At 38.7% G+C, this 17,009-nt stretch overlaps 1 pseudogene; it reads right to left on the bottom strand.

Moving 5' to 3' along the window:
• The window catches only part of LOC127790981 (uncharacterized), a 110,300-nt pseudogene that overhangs the window by 64,524 nt on the left and 28,767 nt on the right, over positions 1-17,009 (bottom strand).

Raw genomic sequence — 17,009 nt, 5'->3', positions numbered from 1 at the left:
GCCTTATTAGGTGTGCGGCCAAGGAACTCGACTAGTACCTCAAACCCACGGATGAAACCCTAGCTATTAGGATGCAATTGTGTTGGGGCAATGCTCATCGCCTCCAATACCAAACCCTGGAACTCCGTTAAAGGAAGCCGCAACCGCAACCTTGTGAAAAGCACCTCGTACATATATAGGAACATGGACTTTAGGGCCGAATGATAGACGTGTTTATCCACGCCACAGGGAAGGCAGATGAACTTCTTTCCCCTTCCTCGAACCTTCTTCCCCCCTCTCCCTCCAGGGGACGACCTTCCCTCTCATTGCAGCCAAAGATGAGTCCGTAGAAAACTTCGACGCGATCTGGGCAACCTCTTCGAACACCCAGTCGTACGAACGAGCAAAGTTTGAAGTAGAAATAGCCATCCACAGAGTCGACTAAGTGGCTAGGCAGAGAAATTGAACGTTGGAACAAAAATCCCAAGACAAAGGATGAGTTTGTGAACGAAGGTAAAGGACGTGCACGCATCGGGCAGTGCATACAAATAGTCATCACAAGAGACACCAAATAGGCAATGGACAGCCAAAAAAAACCCTTTCACGTGCCCCACAATGTGCATTCTGACGAACCTACCCCGCCTGGGATGGCAGACCCCTTTTTCATGTTTTTAGATGGCGCCTTACACCCTCAAATGGGCGCCTTGATTCTCGAAGCCCATAGGGCCCCGCGCAATAAAACAAGGCCGCCAAAATTGAAAGCCCCAAAGTTCGGGCGCCAAGCCCCTTGAGGGAGTGGCAACCCGACCCCATCCCACGAACCAAGACTGTGGTCACAATAAGTTAACTTGGACATCAAAGCCACAAGGCACACATGAAAGAGAGACAAGAACAAATCATCCAAAGATGAAAAGAAACGCGATTTTCTATTAACCAATAATTGTTCAACAAGTTACAAAGCTTGCAAATGCCAAAAAACCTACATTACCGTACAAAACTACGGCTCGGCCCGACTCCCTCGGGAGGCCTAACACCTGAGAGATCCAGCTCCGGGAAAGTAGCTCGCACGTCAGATAGAGATGCTTCATACCCATCCTTTCTTAAGCCCCTCGCTTCCATCCTCGCCTTCACTACATCGAACTGGGCAACGACCACCTCAACCCTCACTTTCGCCCCCATTGCTGTCACCTCAAATTTGGCCAATGCCACCTCCACCTCCCGCTTCTTTAACTCCGCCTCAGCAGCCTCTAGGTCCAGTTAAAGAACACCAATCGTGCGGCCAACCTCATCAGCCCGCTCCTTCGCCTCGAGGGTAACCGCTTCAATAGCTTTCTTAACCTCCTCGCCTATCAACCCTCGAACTCGGCGCAACTTCTCTTCATGACCCACCTTCATCTCAGAGAGGCAAGTCACCATATCTACCTCGAGCAAGCGATAGTCTGTGACAAGTTGGAACACCTGGTGCTCGATTTGATAAAATGCATTGGGTGACCCAGCGCCTGGTAAACCTCTTCGATTCGACAATGGGTTGAGATAGGCATTAATAAAAGGGTCTCTCCGAAACTTAGGATCCTGAAACGAAGCCAGGCCACCACTTTCGAGAAGATGCGAACCACCGAGTAATCAAGCCTCCCCATCAGGAGCCTTCTGACGCTTCCTACGTCGAGCCAGCTCCTAAAAAATTGTGAGTTCCCCAGAGCTTATGCTTGAAGTCGTGGTCTCAACAATCATGGCGGTAGATTGCGCTGGAAGAGCAGTGGGTGTCGGTGCAGCAGGAGCCTTCCCGGCCACTTTCTTTACAGAAATGGAGCCTGACGCAGCTCTACCTCCTTCCTTGAAAAACATGTCCATCTCTTCTCTAATGTCTTTCTTATTGTATGCGGAGGCCATTCACCTTACAAAACGCACAAGCACGAATGGAGATCGAGCAAACCGTCACTGGTAAGGATCGCTAAACCCCCCGCGATCGTCCCTTTCTCTCTATTACCGAGAAAGCAAGGAGAATCTGGCCCAAAGGGGGAATCCTTATGAAGACCACCGAAGAATACCCACGACACATCCCACAGATCTTCCATCACCAGACTGCCACCTATCACGCATCCAAGGGATTACTAGTTACCACCCAAATAACACCCTCACCTTCTAGGAAAAGCACCATCTAATCTCATCTCGAGCCGACCTCAAAATGACTCAAAGTCGTCACCCCAACAAACCAAAATCGGCTCAACTGGCCACCTCGACCCCGCCTAATCCGACTCTCCAAAATGGTCGCACACAAATCGCTCAGGTTCCCTTCTTCTAACTCGAACGCTCGTTACTAAAGCTTCTGACTTGGGGGCTGTGGACCATCCAGGCCCAGTCTTAGCCCTTCCCTCAGGCCCAATCTCAGCCCCTCCTCAGGCCCTACCTCGCCCCAATTTGATCTCCCTTTGGGACCTACCTTTGGTCCAGTGCCAGCCTACCACAACATCATTGCAAACCCATTGGATATCTGCACAACCATCTCAGATCCCATCCTCATTAATGGCATATCCCATCCACATTAATGAGGGTCCCATCGCCACCATGCTACCACCTGGGAACCTTCACCGGCGTTGGATAGCCAGTCCCATCACTTGCAAGTGCACGTCTCATGCATGTAGGAGGACATCTCCTCCTCTAATATCAACCATCTCTCTTTAGAGCCAAGGTATGTTCTCACATTTGACCTACTGATACATTACCTCATCTTATTCTCTTACTAACTCGACCGTCGGAGTGCTTGCAGGTGCCAGTTGCCCCTCGGACGGATCCATCGCCGGAGCTCGCGCCCCACCTCCGATCGTCCCACTTTTGGTTAGGAAGGAATATGACCCATATTTAATGCCCTTCAACCTTGTATAAAAATATTGGAGGTTAGGTTTATCGAAAATCGTATTTTCTGTAGAAACCTAGGTCATTTACAGTGAAACTGTAACTTCCAAGAGATAAAAATTCAAGGTGAGGCTCCTATGCTCCAAACCCTATTTTTTGTTCTCTTATGTGAGACTTCTATTGCATGAAATGTGTTTTGCAAAGTTCTTGTGCGTAAACTCTTGTTGTTCTCTTATGTGAAATCATGTTGCATATATGAACGTGTTTTTCTGAAAATATATGTTGTCAGCTTTTTACTTGTTGCATTTCAAAATCCGTGTGCCATACTGTTATACCTATTTGTTGTTAACTGATGGAAAAAGTCTGGATATCCCCCGAGATGTGTTATGCATGCGCCATCGTGAAAACTCTTATGGGGAAGACCGTGAGCCTAAGGGATAGCAGATGTGGTGTTTTCATGAGTTATATGAGGTCAGACCAGGGTGACATGGTTAGGGACCTCACGAGAGGCGCTATGTGTGCGCCATTGAGAAAGCTCTCATTGGAGGAGACTGGCATGTTCACGAGGCACTTCGGAGTATTTCTCATTGTTTTCTCATACATTTTATACTTGTTAATGCAGTGATATAAACTATTTTGGAGTTCTCACTAGAAGATTTATCTTCTAATTGGATTATGTCCCTGGAATATTCAAACGTTCCAGGTTCGACAAGCAGCTCTAAGGGAAAGGAGATAGCCGAAGATTAAGTTTATCTACTATATGAAGCATGTTTTAGCATGTCTTTGATTATGTATGAACCTGTGCAAACCTTAGTACATTTTTGGTTATGTTTCAGGCGTTCGATTATTGCTTTCGAGAGATGATATTCATGTAATCTATTTTGTAAACGTCTTAAACATTTTTCTATATGATAAATAAAGTGTTATGGTTGTGTACCATATCAGGTTCGATCTAGCTTCCGTATATGTAATTATATCACCTATCTTAGCTATTTGTTTATTGGGCTTGTCAGGCTGAGAATGTGAGATTGGGATTTTTAGGAATTGCACGTTGTTCATCAATGGAAGTGGTGTGAAAAAAAAAAAAATCCTGAAATCCTAAGTTATAACACGCCCGCAAAATTTGTGGTATTACAGTTGGTTTCAGAGTGAAATTTTATTTGGAGACTTAGAAAAAATTTGACTTGGAGACTTAAGGGGCTCTGATACAGTTGATATCAAACCGAATTAAATAGAAACCCCAAGTGGAGACGTAGGGGGAAAAAGAAAACTAATGGTTCATAGAATGAAATCCCTACTTAGAGATTCAGGGATTGTTGGTTGAAGTCTTAAAGGTTAATTATTTGGGGATTCTAAACTTGTTAAGTGATAGAATAGTTGGTCGGAATGACCTAGCTATGGAAGTTAGGATTCGATAGTGTGGTTCGAGTGCAAGGTTCATTCGGTAACCATGATTATGGATCTATGAGATTTGGAGACTGTTGATTTGAGGTCATTAGTCAAAATCCTTATGCTAAATGATGGGATAACTAGAGTTATCAAGAAGGATCAAGTTAGGGATGGTTAGTCTGATGTGACATAACCTAGCTGTCATGATTAGGATTAAGAACGTATGATATGAATCATCAAGATCTGAATGTAAGGAGAATCTAGTGACTTTGAAAATGAGACGAAGGATCCAAGGGATTGGGTCAAGTGAGAGGTCGAAGATGGATGATCATTTTGTGAGTATGAAGATATTCGCAAAGAGAATCTATTGGTTAGATTTGAAGTAGTCTTCATTTGATGGCACACGAATGCACTCTTTAGTCGAAGAAGGACTTGAGAATGCAAGTATGAGTGGTGTTGGAGACTGTAATGCCCCACTTTTCCCGAGCGTTAAATAACTTAGGAATTTCGGGAATATATATATTTTTTCAATATAAACCATTTCCCGACAACCCCGTTTTACCTTCACAACATACTAACAAGAATCAATAAGTTAAGATAGGTAATCATCATAAATGCGGAAGCAATAATCGAAACCTGATATGGTACATTCACTTTATAACATAAGAATCTGAACCATTACATCATATCTTCAAAAGCCTTAATACATAAATACAAGGAGACACGTTTCCTAAGATAACATCTAAACACCCGAGGTGTAATCAAATGATAGCTCAATATACATAGCCATTTCACGACTCATCTGAAAACATATCCGGATAGACAAAATACTGGAACTACATGTTGAATTCATCAGACACGTCACTCTATGCCATCATATCTCAACCTACTCCTTGCCTAAATTGCAAGTCTCAATTGGAACGTGGAATGTTCCAGGGGTATAACCCATTAGAAGATGAAACTTCTAGTGAGGGCCCAAAAACATATATATGAATACATGATGCAATAACATGAACAACATTTTTCCTAGTGTAACTTCCCTGGCCCAACGGCCCGGCTAGGAATCCTAGACAGAATCTTGATCCTCTACAGGATAAGCCTAACGTTATTCCATCGATTTCCCTTGGAGAATTATGGCTACACTCTGGGGGCGACATCTTATTCCCATGCACAAATATTAATATGACAATAATATCGTGCCATGCAAATATTATGACTTTTCATGCAATATTACAAAATGAATCATATCTTTCATAAATATCATGCAAAATAAACAATCATATCTTTCATAAATATCATGCATAATAAACAATCATGTCATATGGGATAGGACAACTCACATTTTCACGAGATTCAGAATACCTCGAAAGACGCGTATTGCCTCGATATGCATGTCCAGCCTTGATTTCTCTGCCAACTCTCAGAAGTTGGACCAATCACTTTTCCTCGAGCACATAAATCATAAAAAACATATTTAATCATTAAATATCTTAATATTTCAATTTCTATCATTTTTTCTTCATTTTCTTCCATTTTGCCTTCTAAAAATTCTAATAAATACTCTCGAGACTATTTTCTCGAATCTCTTTCCACAACAATTCATAATATCCAATGAACTTCGAAGAAAAATTACTGAACTTACCCGGATGTTGCGTTTTCACGTAAAACGAGGCTATTCGGTGTGAATATTGAGACATCGGGAGGGTAAACACCAAAAATTTTTGTTCAAACCCTCATAAAATATTTTTCTAGAATTTTTGGTATTTTTACCAAATTTTTTAGAGGCCTCACGCGCCCGCACGTGCCTAGGGCAACTAGGCACGCGTGAAGACCAACGCATGGCCGGCACGCGTCGGTCGTCTTCTCTGGCGAGCTTTTTCCGGCGATGCTAGATCTTTACACCTCCTTCTTCCTCTCCTCCAGTTGATCAACATGGCATATCTTGATGCCCGAAAGGACCACCGGAAGGCCGTCAACCGGAGGCTTGAAGCCTGGGCCATACCGTCCGCCCTATTTTTTCGACGAGCTTCGAATAGCCATCAAACCTCTACTAAAATACCTAAAATTCTCCAGATAGATTCCTTTCCTCATGGGAAACAAAAGCCCCTTAATTTGAAGGCTCAATTTGTTCGATTTTGGCCTCAATTTGAAGCTCCATTTTTCTCAAACTTTCGGCCAAGTCATTACTATTTATAGCAAAACCCGAGCCTCGAAACGCCTGTGGCCACTCGACCCATTTCCTTAAGAGTATCCACCTCCCCTAGATCGGCCTGGAAGCGACCATTTCCAACCAAAATAGCCACTTGCAGGTTTTGATAAAAATGACCCAACTTTCGATCAATTTTTCTTGACATTCGATCACCCCTGTGGCTGTTGTTGGCCATGCCTTCATCAAAAGGCATCCCTGAGCAACCCTCATGGGTTTCCTGTGGCCAATTTTGGTGATTTGATGGGTTGGTCGACTATGGCTATTTGAAGGTTTTCCTAAAATTGCACTTTGACCCCTCAAACTTTGGCTTTCTCACTTTGGCCCATTTTTACAAAGCTCCTCAACTTTTCATAATTGCATTTAAGACCCTTAAGTCCTAAAACATTCATTTGACCCCAGAAGATTCTAAAAAAACATCATTTTGACCTCCCTCTAACAATTTCAGAAACTGCACTTAGGCTCGAATCTTCGTTTCGGCCCTAAACCTCTTCGTTTCTTCCTAAAAATACTGAAGGGTTGTTCCTTATGAAAAATAAAATCCCCCTCAAGATTTCGTTGACTTCCCAGAAGTCGTCTATAACAATTCGGTATTGTAGCCTAATTGGCAGCTGCATTTTAGTTATACCGAAAACTATTCCAAATCTCATTTCTTTCGATGCCATAAATCATGCCTCAAAATACTCATCATTGTCATATCATTTTCCTTTAGCATCTCGGCTCCAGGGCACTTCCTGTAATCAATTTGGTCAATTTTTTGGGTTATTTAGATACTAATCTTCCCCGAAATTTTGTTTTTATAATAAAACGCTTATTTTCAAATAATCCTAATTTCTTGGGTATTATAGAGACGCTATGAGGGAATTGTGATCTATTTAGTTTTGGTATCCAATTGTTGTATATCACAGAGGAGTCCATTATGAAACATTCTGCCGTGAGATGAGCATTGTAAGGCTCGAGGGGTAGATTAACCTCGGTGTCTGGTGTGGAAATGCTAGTGGGATCATGTGATGGGTTATTTTTGTGTAACACCCCCTCTCCTAGATCTGCCCGAGAATAGATGCTACGGGGAATATAAAATAAACTAACTGATAAATTGAAATCTGATACCATAATGAATATCTCAATTAACTGAAATAAAACTCTAAGTTAACAAAAACTGAAAACTATAAACTACATCTAAAGGAAAATCCCTAAACTGAAATATAAAATAAACCTAAACTGACAAACACTATAAAACTAACAACTTTCAGACATCTTTTGTCTTGAGCGGCTCCACGTACACACACTACTGGACACTGCTGCTAGGCCTCACATCTGGTACTCCCCCGCTAGGACCTAGAATGGTGAAGAGTACAAGGTGAGCTACAAAGCTTAGCAAGTAGTAAGTTAGAAAGAAATAACTGTAGCTGAATCGAAGAAATATCGATACTGATAAAGACTTACTGAATTGGTGCTGAGAATAAATACTGATTTAACTTGTACTGAGTATAGTTACTAACTGGTTGCATTCATAATAAATGTAATGCATATAAACTGTAAATTAGATGCAAGTATGCAACTTTGGCTCATAGGCCCACATAATTGAAAATCATACTTAACTGATCTGAATCCTGTAAACAGAAAAACTGAAAGCACATACTATGGGCAATATGCCCCTAGCTCCCTGGTCGACAACAGGCGAGCAAAACAAAACTGAAAACTAAACTGGTGGGATCCCCGTGGACAAGCCGCCTGGCGCGCATAATGCAATATTGTGCACATATATATGCTGGAACACAATATGTAGTGCTCCATATAAAAATCGTGCCAAATGCTCATACCAAAAGTGTATGCACATAATCTCATAAATAATGCTGACCATGTCATAATAAATACTAAACATGTAATATGATATTCAATGTATTGGAACATAAAGATTCTATGAACTATGTATTATGGCATGGGCATGATTAACTTGATATAATCTGGCATTTAAATTCAATAGTTGAGGGTATTGACTATTTTAACGAAATTAAACTTGAATTGGACTTTCTGGAAGCCTACTTGAGATTTTGAGAAGACCCATCCGGATACTAGAAAAGGGCATACGGATACTCTGAAGGGTATTTGGATAGTCTGGGATAAAGGCTTTCGGATACTGAAAGAGACAACTTTAAGAAAATATGGAATTCGGGACATATTGATATCCTTTCGTATTTTGGACAAAACTCTCTCTTATGAACTCCGATTGAGCTGATTAAAATTGCTATGGAAATAAAATAGGAATACCTAAAACTTTCATGTTTTGAAGTTTCTGAGATTTGGGCTCCATCAAGGTCAAAATTGGCCCAAAAGAGAACAAAAACTTTATGGAATGCTGGGCGGACAGATTGATATCCTTTCGTATTTTGGCCAAAACACTCTCTTATTAACTCCGATTGAGATGATTCAAATTGCTATGGAAATCCAAGAGGAATACCTACAACTTTCATATTTTTCATTTTTCAAGATTCGGGCTCCATCAAGGTCAAAATTCGCCCGCAAGAGAACAAAAACTTTCTGGAATGCTGGATATCCGAATACTGATAGAGGTGGATAGATTGATACCCTTTAGTATTTTGGCCAAAAATCTCTCTTCTGAACTCCGATTGAGATGATTCAAATTGCTATGGAAATACAAGAGGAAGACATACAAATTTAATGTTTTGCGTTTTCCGAGATTCGGGCTCCATCAAGTTCAAAATTAGCCCGCAAGAGAACAAAAACTTTCTGGAATGCTAGGTATTCGAATACTGATAAAGGTATTCGAATACCTTCATCTTCCAAGCCCAGAAACGAAACACGGACAGAGACGCCATGGATTTAATTTAAAACTTAATAACAACACCATTCCGAATGAAATATTGGGAAACCAAGTCCCAATTGGTAAGAATCAATCATATGAATGAACAACGGATTAAAACTTGAAGAATCATAGATAAAAATCCAATGAATGATCTGATCATGCACACTGTTATGCTAATATATATGTATGTATAATTATACAACTAACTATAACCAAATGAATCTGAAACTCAATGAAGGATTACCAAAAAAACTGATATCAAGGGCTTAATCGGATCCTAAAAGAAAGCTTTACAAGGACAAGTTGAAGAATCAATGATAAAACTATCGCACAACTTGATTCCACTTACTGTCATTCATGTATATGTATATATAACTCTATATTTGGCTGAAAAACTGATCTGGAACTCAATGTAAATTCTACAAAAGTTGAGTTTGATTGCTACACATGCTCCCGTAAGAAAAGTTTACAAGGAGAAGAACTTGCCTTTGATTGGATCAATCGACCGATGAAAACCAAAACGGATGAAACTTGAATGAACTCTTAGCTTTTTCAATTTCTTTTCTTTTGTTCTTCACTGCGTGACTTCATGCTAGACTCTAAAGGCTTATATATATGTATATATAAGTAGAAAATACAACCCTAAATCCCATAACTCACACTCCTTTTGTAATTAGGAGACTATAATTTAATCCCTCTTCCCGCAGGGATTCTTCCAACATAATAAATCTTAATTAAATAATTTAATTCTAATTAACAAATCTCTAAAAGACTGTTATGCCCTTATATTCAATTCTCACAAATTAATAAGAATCAAATGCTATTTAAATACTATTTTCTCGAATAAAATCTCAATTGCCACATTAAATAATTAACTGGAAAAATCTTAAACTGAAAATTAATTAAATAAATTAATCAATGCTAAATAAATACTAAACCCTTTGATGGGTTGTTACATTTTTCATATGCCTCGAGGATAGAATTAGGTTGCATAGGAAAGCTATCCATTGTGTAATAAGGATATGGTAGATTTGGTGCAAGCTCGCGGGCTATATTGGCACTACTTATTTGGTGGTGTGGTCAATGGTAACGAGGGCCTAGGGTATGTGTTCTTGCGGAAGGAGGCTAGACATGTGGCAGCGACAATGAATGATAGGTCTTGGAGGACTACGACGAGACCGTGCAGTTTCACCCAAAGCGTACCCGTGTGGGGGTCGACTCTTGGTGTAGGAGTAAGCCTACTATGTGACCGGGGTGATGGTGACAGCTTGAGTGCTGGCTGACGATGAATGTAGTTCCTAGGAGGAACTAAAAGAGATATTTTTAAACCACATGGCTGGCGGTTAATGTAGTGTGCTAGCTGATGGTAAATGTGTGCTAACATTTTTAAACCACATGGCTGACGATGAATGTAGTGCCTTGGTTACATGGAAAGCTTTAGAGACTAAAAGAGACATTTTTAAACCACATGGCTTTCACAAGAAGTTGAGAATAATATATGATTCTTCAACTAAAGACTTCCCTTTTCTAGATTCAATTAAGAATCATTCTACTTAGCAGTGTTCTAAAACGTAGCCTAGGCAGCCCTTGGCCACTGTGATTAAGTGCAAATAGGCACCCCTAAGCGTCTAGGCTCTTGGGTCCTCGTGGTCTAGGTCGATTAATCTTTTCCTTTCTCTCTCTCATCGGTCGTTGCTTTCCCATTCTTTCTCTCATTGCTCGTCGCCTGGGTCATCTCTCGTGGACTTGTCGCCTCCATTGATCTCGTCATTTCTCTCTCTCTCGCCACCAATCTGGTCGTTTAAGCAGCAAACAACAAGTTACATTGTTATAACTTATACCTAGATAATGTGTACTATTATACTAGTGTAACTTCACAAATTGCTATTGTTGCTGCTTGTTCATCTTTCTTAGTTGTGTATTTTAATTCACTGTCAATTACTCAATACTTAAGAGAAAAAAAAGAAGAAAAAATAAAGTCAAATGATGTTGGATGGGATTGGGAGTACGGGAACATCGTTTGAGGCCTCCTTAGTTCTTAAAAGGAAGTCAAATTATGTTAGATGGAAGTATGGAATGTTAATTGATCTGAAGAATATGGATAAAGTTAAATGCAAGTTATGTGGTAAAGTTATATTTGGAGGTGTTTATAGAGTAAAAGAACACATTGGCCATATTGCTGGAAATGTTTCTGCATGTCCAAAATCTTCTCTGGATGATCAAGCCAAATGCAAGAATGTTATTTCCTAGGCAAAGAGTAAGAAGAAGAATAAGAAGAAGAAGGAAGATTTGATGAGATCTTCTGTTAATATCTTTGAAAGGGAGGAAGGGGATGGTGAAGAAGAATTGCAAGAGTTAGGGAGTAGAAAAACGCGCCGTACTCTTTTCCATATGGATAACTTTGCAAGCTCCATCAGCCCTAGAATTTGTTTGAGTGCGGGAATGACACAAAGGTAGTGAAATATCAGTGAAACACTCTTTAAAAAGAAAACACAATCAGTTCGTGAATATTGTGCTAGATGGGTGTATGAAGCTAGTATACCTTTCATTGCTATTGATTGTGATAACTTCAAATTGTTTGTTGAGGTGATTTGTCAATTTAGGCCAGGCTTTCAAACCTCTCAATCAATACTAGTTGAGGGAATCATTATTAAAAGGGAGAAGTTAACATAACGAAAGAGTTATTGAAGAAGCATGAAGAAGAATGGGCACGAAATGGTTGTTCCATTATGACAGATGCTTGGACAGACATAAAAAGGAGAAGCATCATGAACCTGTGTGTTAATTCTAATATGGGTACTACTTTTCTTTTTTCAAGAGAGTCTTCAAATGAAGCATATACAAGTGAACTCATCTTTGAGTATGTGAACAAGTGCATTGAGCAAGTTGGGACATAAAATGTCATCCAATTAGTAACTGGTAATACTGCCAACAATATGGGAACGGCAAAATTGTTGAAGGTGAAGAGGCCAAATATCTTTTGGACCTCATGTGCCACTCACACCATCAATTTGATGCTTGAAAGTATTGGAAAACTGTTAAGGTATAAGAAAGTCATTAATCAGGCCAACAGTTTGACAATTTTTATTTATGCACACCATAAGACATTATCCTTAATGAGGTCATTTACGAAAAAGAGGGATATAGTGAGATTGGGAGTCACTAGATTGGCTTCTTTTTTCCTTACTCTGCAGAGTTTGATGGATAAAAAGGCACAAATGAGGACAATGTTTACTAGCTCTGAATAGGAGGAGTGCAAAAGGTCAAAGACTATTAAAGGGAAAGTTGCATATGCTACTATGACAAGCATTGCTTTTTAGAATGGTGTGATTGTATGCCTTAAGGTTTTTGCACCTTTGGTGATGGTGCTTCGAATTGTTGATGCAGATAGAAAGCCTTCTATGGGTTTTTTATGTGGAGAGATTAAGCAGGCAAATGAAGATATTAAGGAGTCCCTAAATAATCTTGAGAGGAACTATCATCCTGTTATGGAGATTATTGAAGCAAGGGTGAAAGATAGGCTAGATAGTCCACTGCAATTTACAGCTTACCTTTTGTATCCTATTACTTTTTCAAAGATATGGATATACAACTTGATAATGAAGTGATGGATGGGTTTTATAACTGTGTTGAGATGTTTTATGATAGTGAATTGTAAGGCCATGTTATAAATGTTGAGTTGCCAAAGTATACTTGTAAAAATGGAGCTTTTGGAAAATCATGGGCAGCTTAAGTGTGTGTGAAAAATGATGACAATTATAATCCAGGTATAAAATTTATTTAATCCTTTCTATTGTATATTAGTGTATAAATTTATTTACTTTATACTTGTTTGACCTATGTAGTTACATGGTGGATGACTTGTGGAAATCAAACTCCAAACTTGCCATGAATGGCGAGAAAGATTCTCTCATTAACCACTAGTTTATTTGGTTGCGAAAGAAATTGGAGCACTTTTGAAGGGGTTAGTGTATATTTTAAAATATTTTTAATATTTTAATTTCATTATCTCTATGAATTGTATTTATTTAATATCAATTAGTTATCCTTATCCACTTATCATTTATATTGATACTTCTTTTATTTTATTTATGTAGATATATATGAAAAAAAGAAATAGACTAGAAGTGAATTAATTGAACAATCTAGTCTATATCCAATTTAATGCAAAATTGATGAACAAGCAAAATAGGGAGAAGGAAAGGAATATTGATGTGCTACTTGCTTGTGATGCTAGTAATGCATAGGATGGATCGTTGATGGAGGAGATGATAAAGAAGTTGAGTCTGGTACGAGGGTCACTTGGGAAGTGGTTGGTAAAGCATCCAGAGAAAATGAGATGCTTCAACCTCGAAAAAGTTCTAGAGTGAGAGAGCTTCATGAAGATGATTTTCAGTCAGAAGAAGAAGATGAGTAAGAAATCAATGAATTTGATTGTGAGTCCAATGAAGATCGTGTGTTGGAAGAATATGGACAGGAAGAAGTCCAATTAGATAGTTAGATTCTTCGTATATGGTTTATGTTGTATTATTGCGCTTCTACCTTCTTGAACCTAGAACTAATCTAACAGTTTGTTTTCTCAGGCTTAATTTCATAATTTCATTATTTCACTTGTCTTTCTAACTTTGATTTATTTGAAAATACTATTAAATTACATCAAAAAGTTAAAAAAAAAAAAAAAACAATTTTCCTAGGCGTCGCCTAGGCCCTGCAGGCGCTAGGCCCCGACTAGCGCCTAGTGCATTTTAGAACACAACTACTTAACACACATCATAAAGTCACAACATATAACATAATGATACATCACTCATATTTACACTTTATGAAACATATTTATATGAAACACACATAAGTCAAGTAACTTACATTTACTTGACTGAAATGAAGCACATAGACTATTCCAAATATGTTGAACACAAAATATGTTACTCATCAATAAATCACATCATATAATCACTAAGATGCACTAGCTTAAGCATCATGGTTTCTCATTCATATTTAACAAAATAAGAGTGCACACACTGTAACGACCCATTAGAGAGTTTAGATTTTTATTTAGAAATTATTGAATTTCTTAATTAGTTTTGTTTGGAGAATTTTTGCCAATTAATTGTTAATGTGGCAATTTAGAGATTTAATTGAGAAAATAGCATTTAATTATGTTTAATTATTGAGAAGATTAAATGCAAGGACATGTTGGTCATTTAAGGATTTGATATTAGAGTTTAATTGTTAAACAGAATTAGTGTGATTAAGGGATTAATTAACCCAGCCGTGAGAAGGATTCGGTTTGAAAGACTCCTAGTTATATTAGGAGAGAGAGATGGCATTAGGGTTTCTCTTAAGCATATGTATATATATATAATAGTCATTAGCCATGTTGTCTTCGCCGTGTGAAGAACAACAGAGAGAAGAAGAAGCTTCAACAGTGAATTAAAGGCTTTGCGTTGGAGGCTTCTATTAGATCATTGGATCGATCAGAGAGTTTGAAAGGCAAGTTATTCTCCCTGTAAACTTTTCTTACGAGATCGTATATTAGCATTCGATCATCAGTTCCAGCAGTTCTTCGTTTAAGTTTCAGATTTATGTTACAGTCAGTGTATATATATATATATATAGGCACGAGCAGTGAGTTCAAGTCTTGCATAGGAGGCTCTCGTGAGATCATTAAGTCGATCAAGAAGATCATAAGGCAAGTATCCTTCCCCTGTAATCCTTTCTTACGGGTCTTGATTGAGTTGGATATCAGATCTCCATAATTGAATCAGTTTCAGTGCATGTATATTCATATATGTGCGTTACAGTGAGTTATTTTAGTTCAGTGCATGTTTATATATGTATTTACATGCGTACAGTGAGTACCAGCCAGTTCATGCATATTCCTTGCAATGTTTACATTAGTTATGATCAGTAACTCATCCCTCAAGTTGTTTATATATCAATTGGGATTGTTCTCCCAAGATTTCTTTTGGAATGGTGTAGTGAAGATAAGTTTTGATTCAAGTTATGATCTCTGTTATCGTAAGCTGTATATCTGATAAGATTCCAGTCATTCGAATAAGTCTTGTGTCATTCGAATGAGTTTCAAAGCATCCGAATAAGTTTCAGTGTTATCGTAAGCTTTTCCCTTGTAATATTCCAGTCATTCGAATGAATTCTTGGTCATTCGAATGAGTCATGTGTTATCATATCATTCGTATGAATTTTTGAGGTTTTTAGACTGTCATTCGAATGAGCCTTGTTGTCATTCGAATGAGCCCTTGAAGATGTGAGTAAGTTGTTGCTTTGTATAGCTTAGCATTCGAATGAGCCTTCTTGTCATTCGAATGATCTTCAAATTGATTCGAATAAGGTTACTGTTGCATTCGAATGAGTCGAGTTTTGCCAGTTCAAAAGTTGAAAATTTTCAAAATTCATTCGAATGAATTTGAGAGTCATTCGAATGAGTCCCGGATCAGATCCGAATAGCCTTTGAATATCATCAGTCATTCGAATGAGCCTTCTGTCATTCGAATGAGTCTCTGTCATTCGAATGAGTTTTCTGCCATTCGAATGAGCTTGCTGAAATCCATTTTTTTCATTCGAATGAGCTGCTTTTCATTCAAATTGCTTCCTTAGACTTTCTCAATCACCCAAATAGTATCAAATGGCATCCAAATAGCTTCCAATAAATTCTTGATTCAAGTTTTAAATTTAATATGAATATTCAATTATTCAAATATTGAATTTTTATGCCAAGATATCATAAAATCCAATATGCCATGCCTATACTTAGAAATTTAAGAATATTTGAATCTCAATATTTCTAGTAAAAATCATATACCATGTTTAGCAGTTCATTATGACATGGTCAGCATTATTTTGTGAGATTATGTGCATACACATTGTATGAGCATTGAGCATGACTTATGTGGAGCACTACATATCGTGTGCCAGCATTTATATGAGCATTGCATTATGCGCGCCAGGCGGCTTGTCCGCGGGGATCCCACTAGTATCAGTACAATTATATCACAGTTATGAGTTGCTCGCCTGATGTCGACCAGGGAGCTAGGGGCATATTGCCCAAAGTATGTGCTTACAGTTTTTATGTTTGCAGGACTCAGATCAGTCAGGTATGTGTTACAGTTATGTGGGCCTATGTGCCAAAGTTGCATACCTGCATTTAGTTTACAGTTTATGTGCATTTCATCTTATAAATGCCATCCAGTGATTATTATATCTCTTAGTACAAGTTCAGTAAGTATTTTCATCAGTATCGATATTCTTCGATTCAGCTTCAGTTATTCTTTCCAGTTTATTACTTGCTGAGCTTTGTAGCTCACCTTGTACTCTTCACCATTCCAGGTCCTAGTGGGGGAGTACCAGATGTGGGGCCTAGCAGCAGTGTCCAGTAGTGTGTGTACGTGGAGCCGCTCAAGACCAAAGATGTCTGGGAGTTGTTAGTTTATGTTGGAAATGTATGCCCTAAAGACACGTTTTGTTTAATTTATGGTAATGATGTTTCTTTTATTCAGTTTATGGCACATATATTATTTGCATTTAATTGTTGGAAAGGTGTCCATGCTATTAAGTAAGTGATTCATGTGATGGGTCGTTCTTCACAGTTAGGCATGAATCATGGGTACTTAATAAGCAAGAAAATATTACTCTTGATCTTTTGATAGAACTGGGCATTCTATCATGATAAGATCATTGTGCAATAGATCCTAATGGAGGATGGCTTGCCTTAGCCAGTAAACAGTCCGTTTACTC

This window comes from Diospyros lotus, chromosome 14 (genome assembly GCF_014633365.1).
Source record: "Diospyros lotus cultivar Yz01 chromosome 14, ASM1463336v1, whole genome shotgun sequence".
Lineage (NCBI taxonomy): Eukaryota > Viridiplantae > Streptophyta > Magnoliopsida > Ericales > Ebenaceae > Diospyros > Diospyros lotus.
Note: the sequence above shows the minus strand (reverse complement) of the source record. Positions and strands in the feature narration are given on the sequence as shown.